We start from the raw sequence: 8183 nt of genomic DNA on the forward strand, positions 1-8183 counted from the left end.
AGGTGATAAAGGTAAAATGAAGTCATATAGGTGGGCCCTAATCCAATATGAATGATATCCTTGTAGAAGATCAGGATGATGACCATCCACAAACCAAGAAGAGGGACTTCAGAAGAAACCAGCCCTGCCAACACCTTGATCTCAGATTTCCAGCCTCCAGAATTGTGAGAATATATGTTTCTGTGGTTTAAGCCACTTGGTCTGTGGGATTTTGTTAGGGAAGCTTTAGTAAACCAATACAACATGTAAAGCAAATATGGCAAAATGTGACATCTGTATATTTTAGGTATTAGGACCACAAATATAGGTAATATCATATTTTTGTGTGTGTAAATATGCCTATGTTAGTTAAGAAAATGGCCAGGCATGGTGGCTCACACCTGTAATCCCAGCACTTTGGGAGGCTGAGGCAGGAGAATCACTTGAGGCCAGGAGTTCAAGACCAGCCTGGGTAACATAGCGAGACCCTGTCTCTACAGAAAAATGAAAGATAAAAAAATAAATAAATAACAAGCAGCTTCTCTAAAAAGAATGGCTCAAATGCAATAAAAATGTATCTGTGGTCACCTTATAGGCCAAGGTGGCTATGGCAGTTTTGTCAGAGATGTTTGAACCAGAGCAACTTCATCTGGAATAGGGAGTGGGTAAAATGAGGCTGAGACCTACTGGGCTGCATTCCCAGGAGGTTAGGCAGTCTAAGTCACAGGATGAGATAGGAGATCAGCACAAGATACAGGTCATGAAGACTTTGCTGATAAGACAACTTACAGCAAAAAAGTTGGCCAAAACCAAGATAGCAACGAAAGTAACCTGTAGTCCTCCTCACTGCTCATTATATGCTAATGATAATGCATTAGCATGCCAAGAGACACTCCCATCAGCGCCAGGACACTTTACAAATACTGTGGCAATGTCAGGAAGTTACCCTATATGGTCTAAAAAGGGGAGGGACACTCAGTTCTGGGAATTGCTCACCTCTTTCCTGGAAAACTCGTGAATAATCCACACCTTGTTTAGCATATAATCAAGAAATAACCACAAAAATGGTCAACCAGCAGCCTCCGCCTATTGGAGTGGCTATTCTTTTGTTTCTTTACTTCTCTAATAAACTTGCTTTCACTTTACAGATTCACCTCAAATTCTTTCTTGCAGGAGATCCAAGAACCCTCTCTTGGGGTCTGGATGGAGACCCCTTTCTGGTAACAGTTTGGGAGATGGCTGTCCTTCAGAGAATGTGTCAGTTCCCCAGAATCTTGTCTCTTTTGGCTCTGGCACCCCTGAGGGCATTGTCATTGCCTGAAACCAAACTGCACAAGGAGAAAAAGAATGCAGACAGAAGACACACCTGGACAGAAGTTCCAGCCTGGAAAAGGTGCACATCGTTTTCACTCCCATTCCATTAAGGTGCCTATGGAAAGTTAGTCCCACACCACACCTCACTGCAAACAGCTGGACCACTGAGCTTAGCTGTGTGCCCAGAACTGGGAGGAAAATGTGGATTTGGACAAACAGCTAGTAGTCTGCCTCCTAGAGTCATAACTAAGAATTTCAAATAATTAAATTTAAACATCATAAATAAAAGAGCATTAACTCCTCTTATATTAGTCAGGATTCTCCAGAAAAAAAACAGAACCAATAGGAGACACATTAAGTAATTTATTATGAGGAAGTGGCTCAGATGATTATAAAGGCTGACAAGCCCCCAAGATCTGCAGTTCGCAAGGAGGCTGGTGGTGTAGATCCAGTTCAAATTCAAAGTCCTGGGAATGAAGAGAGCTAATTTTTCAGTTCCAGTCTGAAGAGAGGGAAAATAAAAATTCCTCCTTACTCAATGGAAGGTGAGCCTTTTTGTTCTATTCAGGCCTCCAACAGATTGGATTAAATCTCTATCTCAGTCCACCAACTCAAATATTAATCAACCCAGAAACACCCTCTCAGACACACCCAGAATGTTTGACCAAATATGTGGGCATCTTGTAAACAGTCAAGCTGACACATAAAATTACTCATTGGGCCAGGCTCAGTGGCTCATGCCTGTAATCCCAGCACTTTGGGAGGCCGAGGTGGGTGGATTGCTTGAGTCCAGGAGTTCAAGACCAGCCGGAACAACACAGCAAGACCTCATCTCTACAAAAGATATAGAAGTTAGCTGGATGTGGTGGTGTGTACCTGTAGTCCCAGCTACTCAGGAGGCTGAGGTGGGAGGATTACCTGAGCCTGGGGAGGTTGAGGCTGTAGTGAGCCGTGATCACACCACTGCACTCCAGCCTAGAAGACAGAATGAGACCTGTCTCAAAAAAAAAAAAAATTGCCCATCACGCCTTCCACGTAAAATAAATTATCCAGTTTTTACTCTCAGCTCCTTGCAACATTTCCCTCACCTAATCTTTGGTGTTCACTTTGAAATTGTAGATTTACTGTTTCTAAATCAGTGTTTTAACACGATATATCTTCTTTATTAGAAACTTAGTTTATATGTGCATGTGTTTTCAACCTGTATTTATATAATCACTTATTCACTTTTTTTTTCTTCGGACAGTCTCACTCTATCGCTCAGCCTGGAGTGCAGTGGCACCATCTTGGCTCACTGCAACCTCTGTCTCTCAGGTTCAAGTAGTTCTTGTGTCTCAGCCTCCCAAGTAACTGGGATTACAGGTGCATGCCACAACACCTGGCTAATATTTGTATTTTTAGTAGAGACAGGGTTTCACCACGTTGGCCAGGCTGGTCTCGAACTCCTGACCTCAAGTGATCTGCCCGCCTCAGCCTCCCAAAGTACTGAGATTACAAGTGTAAGCCACCACACCCAGCCATAATCACTTATTCTTAATGCATACCATATGAAACTCCTTCAATTGTTTTATCTTTTTACAGTCCCTTGAGGTATTCTGATTTGGCTTAGTTTTCTGGAATATATCTTTTCACAGGATTAGGGCTTCTAACTGGGGCCAGAACTTGGCAGGGCCCCCAATTAAACAGTGTTCGTTTACATAGTCAGTTGTATTTCTGGACACAAAGGACTCTCCAACCGTGATTAGATCAAAACAAAACAAACAAGAAACCAAAAACATTTTTCACAAGGGAATAAAAATGTACAGAAATGCAATTCTGCCTGCCAGTAAATAACACAATTATAAGCTATCTTCCTTTCTTTTTTATTTTCTGTTTTTAATTACAAAATAAAATATGAATACATACTAGTAAGTCAAACAAAGAATAAATCCAAGAATACAGATGAAACTGGAAGCTCCTCTATTAAGAAATATTGAGCTTACAAATTCTTGTAGATATAATGAAAGCTACTCTTCAAAGTAAAAGGGCATCAAGTTGGCCACTGACCGTAAGGTCCTGTTCGCCCTGGTCTTCCTGCAGAGTCTCAGTTTGCGGTGTATTTGCCATGCTTACCGTTAGTGTTCAGGTATCTTACAAGTATTATTGACAGAAGTGAAATAGCAGCAAGGATATTGGCCAAGTTACTGGGAAAGGGAGCAGGAATAAAAAGGAAACAAATGAAAGATGTATAGAAATGAAAGGAGAGAGAATGAGGAATGTGGCACATGTATCCTGTGCAAATTATAGGAGAGTATGGATGATTTGGAAGTAAGAATGAATTGCGTAAGACCAGAAGAGAATTGTGGCTATGAAATCTACCATATTTATCAAGAAGTGGGGAAAAAATAAAAATAAAAAACACCTAAGTGAAGGGGCAAAAAAAAAAAACCCACCTTGAGTCTATGGCAATAGGATCAATGTCAAAGTCAGGTGCCCACCCATTCACCTGGTGTTAATTGATACAGAGAATTTAAAAATCAGTAGTTTGTAAAAGGGTGGCCTCTGACTTCTCTGTCTCACAGATGATTCCCACCTGGATTTTGGGCATTTCTGAATCCGCACACCATCAATGTGAATGGCAAACTAGCCCATGTAGACTTCAAACTGCTGGAGAATAATGAATGTATGGCACTAGCAAAGATTATGCAGGAAGAGACAAATATCTACCTTAACCAATTTCCAAGGAAGACAAAATTTATCTATTTGAGGAAAATAAATCTGCTAGAAAATACATGTGTAAGAAGGCGAAGAATATGCCTGCCTTTCAAGCTTCAAAAGAATTGATTCACATTCCTGTTAGGCAGAAATGCAATGGAGACCGCAAATTTAAATCTGTCTTAGTTACTTTGGACTTAATAGCATATGGGGCTTACAAACATCCATTCAGAACCAAATCTATCCCAAAGTATAAACTTGCCCTAAGTTACCATGGTTATCAGTTTGATAGTCACTAGCCTTTTGTTTCTGTTATAAATATAAATCAGATTATATAATAAATAATATTATTTACTAAATTTTTCTTGTTCCAAATATTTAGGAGACTTTTCCTATCAGTACACACAGGTCTACCCTACTCTTTTTAATGAATACAAAGTATTACAGAGGCTGCATCTAAAATAAGATATTAAGTAATTCCTCGACTGATGGATATATAGGTTATTTTCAATTTGGGAATTCATGTGTGAGTATACCATGTACATATACATGTTTGTGTTTGGGTGTGTATATAGGTATATATAAAAGCAGAATAATTGCTTGTCAACTAGTACATGCATTTTGTAATATCAAAAAGTTGACATCAGTGCCAACTTATAATTTTACCCACAGTTATTTTTAACTTTTTAATTTTGAGAAAGTAATAAATTGTCAGAACATTTATAAGATTAATGCATAAAACTCCCAAACATCTTTTAACAAGATTTACCAGTTTTTCACATTTTACCGTGTCACATTCATTTTATCATTCATGTTTCTCTACTCCTGTTTTCCTAATTCTTTCTGATTTCAGAAGTTTGCATATATTATGCCAATTTATCCCCTAGTATTTACTGTATGTTTTTTCAAAATGAGGATATTCTCATGTGTTGTTATGTTTCAGTTATCAAGGTTAGGAATTTTAACATTGATATATCACTTTTATCTGCTTCACAATATAAGTTAATTTTGCCAGTTGTCCTAAAAATGTCTTTTTTTTTTTTTTTTGAGATGGAGTCTCGCTCTGTCGCCCAGGCTGGAGTGCAGTGGCGCGATCTCGGCTCACTGCAAGCTCCGCCTCCCGGGTTCACACCATTCTCCTGCCTCAGCCTCCGGAGTAGCTGGGACTACAGGCGCCCGCCACCGCGCCCGGCTAATTTTTTGTATTCTAAAAATGTCTTTTAAGGCATTTTTTTCCCTCCAATAGAGGATCCAGTTCACAGTCACATATTACATTTAATTGTTATAGCTCTTTAGTCTCCTTTAATCTGGAAACAGTTCTTAGCATTTTATTTCTCGTACGTGGCAAGTATAGATCCTCCCTCAATTTGGGTTGACCTGATGTTTCCTTATGATTAGATTCATGTTATACATTCCTGGATGAAATATTGTAAAAATGACGTATTCTCAGGAAAGTGCAGCTGGGGTAACATGATGTGATTCTGTCTCCTCATTGGTGATTTTCATTTTGCTCATGTGATAAAGGCATTGTTCAATTTCCCTGTGTAATTGCTATCATCCACTTGTAACTATTACATCATTTGAAGCGCGACACTTTCATCTCACGCATCCTGTTCCTAACCAGACTTTCATCTCCTTATATAGAATCTATTGACAATTATTATCTGAACAAGTCTTTCATATACTGAATTGTAAACGATGATTTTCCAACTCTATCACTCCCTGCACATTTATCAATTGGCCATTTACTGAAGGAATAATATTTTCCCTTTGTCTATTTATCTGTCTATATTTTTATCTTTCTTTCCATCTTTCTTTCTTTCTATCCATCTATTCATCCATCCACTTATCTATTTACTCTCAGTGTAGATCCATTGATTACTATTTTATTTAATGAGTTATAGTACATTATTATCCTTATTTATTTTGATTTTCAATTTTTACCAGGTCTGGCCAGTGACATCCCCTTTAAGCAGGCTTGTGTCCTTTTGGTAAGTCTCTGTAAGTTGTTTTAGTGCTTACATTTCAGCACAACAAGATGATCTGAGTTCTGGAAACTTCACTGTCCCAGCCCTGGAAATAGTAATTTCTCCAAAACTCATTTCCTAAGTTTATTTAGCTTAAGGTCCTGCTGGTTGGGAAGTTCAAGCGTGTGGCCCCGGCTTCTGGCAAGGATTTCTCTGCTGAGTCATGACATGGCAGAGAAGATCAAAGGAGAAGCAAAACCCAAGGGGCATCCTGGCTTTATAACCCACTCTCAGGACAACTAGTCTATTCCCACCAGAACTAATCCAGTATTTCCAGAGCAAGAACTCACTCATTACCACAAGAATAGCACCAACTTATTCATGAGGGACCTACCCCCACAGCCCAAGCAACTCCCACTAGGTCCCACCTCCCAATAACCACCATGTTGAAATCAAATTTCAACATAGGTTTTGGTGGGGAAGAACTCAAATTATAGCTGGATTCTGTGCCCGTTATTTAATTGGGCTTTTTTTTCTTGCTATTGAATTGTCTGAACTCCTTATATACTTTGGATATTAATCTCGTATCTTATTTACAGTCTGCAAATATTTTTCCCCATTCTGTAGATTGTCTCTTCACTGTGTTGTTTCCACTGCTGTGCAGAAGCTTTTAATTTTGCTATTTTTGCTTTTTTAGCCTGGGCTTTTGAGGTCATATCTATAAAAATCATTGTCCAGACCAATGTCGTGGAATTTTTCCCAATATCATCTTTTAGTAGTTTCATAGTTTGGTTCTTACATTAAATCCTTAATCCATTTTGAGTTAATTTTTGCATATGGTGTGAGATAATTTTATTTTTCTGCATGTGGATATCCAGTTTTCCCAACACCATTTATTGAAGAGACTTCCCCCCATTGTGTGTGCTGATTGTCTTTGACAAAAATCGATTGGCTATAAATGAACAGGCTCATTTCTGGGCTTTGTATTCTGTTCCATTGCTGTACATTTCTATTTTTTTGCCAGCTTCTGTAGCTTTGGTTACTGTAACTTTGCAGTATATTTTCAAGTCAGGTAGTGTAATGAATCCAGATTTGGTTTTTCTGTTGTTGCTTGTTTGTTTACTCAGATTGCTTTGGCTGTTTAGAGTCTTTTGTGGTTTCACATCAGTTTTAGGGTTTTTTATTTCCTATTTCTGTGAAAAATGTCATTGGTATTTTGATAGGGATTGCCTTCAATCTATACAACACTTTGGGTAGAATGAACATTTTAACAGTATTAATTCTTCCCATTCATGAACATAGGATATCTTTCCATTTTCCCTGTCTTCTTTCATTTCTTTTATCAATGTTTTGTACTTTTCAGTGTGGAGATCTTTCACCTCCTTGGCTAAATTTATTCCTAAGGTTTTCTTGTAGCTATTATAAATGAGATTGTTTTCTTGATTTCTTTTTCAAATAGTTTGCTATTAGTGTACAGAAATGTTATTTGTTTTTATATGTTGATTTTGTATCCTGCAACTTTAGTGAATTTGTTTATAACAATTTTTCAATTTTTCAGAGTTTTCTATACATAAAATTATCTCATCTGCAAACAGGTACATTTTAACTTTTTCTCTTCCAATTTGGATGGCTTTGATTTCTTCCTCTTGACAAATTGGTCTGGCTGGGACCTTCAGTACAATATTGGATGGAGGTGGTAAGAATAGGTATTCTTGTCTTGTTCCAATTTTTTCTTCTTTTAGAGACAAGGTCTCACCCTGTTACCTATGCTGGAGTGCAAGTGGCATCATTATAGCTCGCTGCAGCCTGCAATTCCAGGGCTCAAGAGATCCTCCCACCTCATTCTCCCAGGTAGCTGGGACTATAGGCGTGCATTACTATGCCCAGCTAATTTTTTAATTTCTTTTTTTGTGTGTGTGGAGATAGGGTCTCACTATGTTGTCCAGGCTGGTCTCAAGCTCCCAGCCTCAAGTAAACCTCCCACCACAGCCTCCCAAAGCACTAGGATTATAGGCATGGGCCATCACACCCAGCCATTTTCTAGGTCTTAAACGGAAAAACTTTCATTTCCCCTTTGAGTATGACGTTAGCTGTGGATTTGTCATATATGACCTTTATTGTGTTGAGAGGTATGCTTCTATACCTAATTTCTCGAGAACGTTTAGCATAAAAGATGCTGAATTTTGTCAGATGCGCTTTCTGCATCTATTGAAATGATTATGTGATTTT

This window comes from Symphalangus syndactylus, chromosome 11 (assembly GCF_028878055.3).
Source record: "Symphalangus syndactylus isolate Jambi chromosome 11, NHGRI_mSymSyn1-v2.1_pri, whole genome shotgun sequence".
In the NCBI taxonomy this organism is placed as follows: domain Eukaryota; kingdom Metazoa; phylum Chordata; class Mammalia; order Primates; family Hylobatidae; genus Symphalangus; species Symphalangus syndactylus.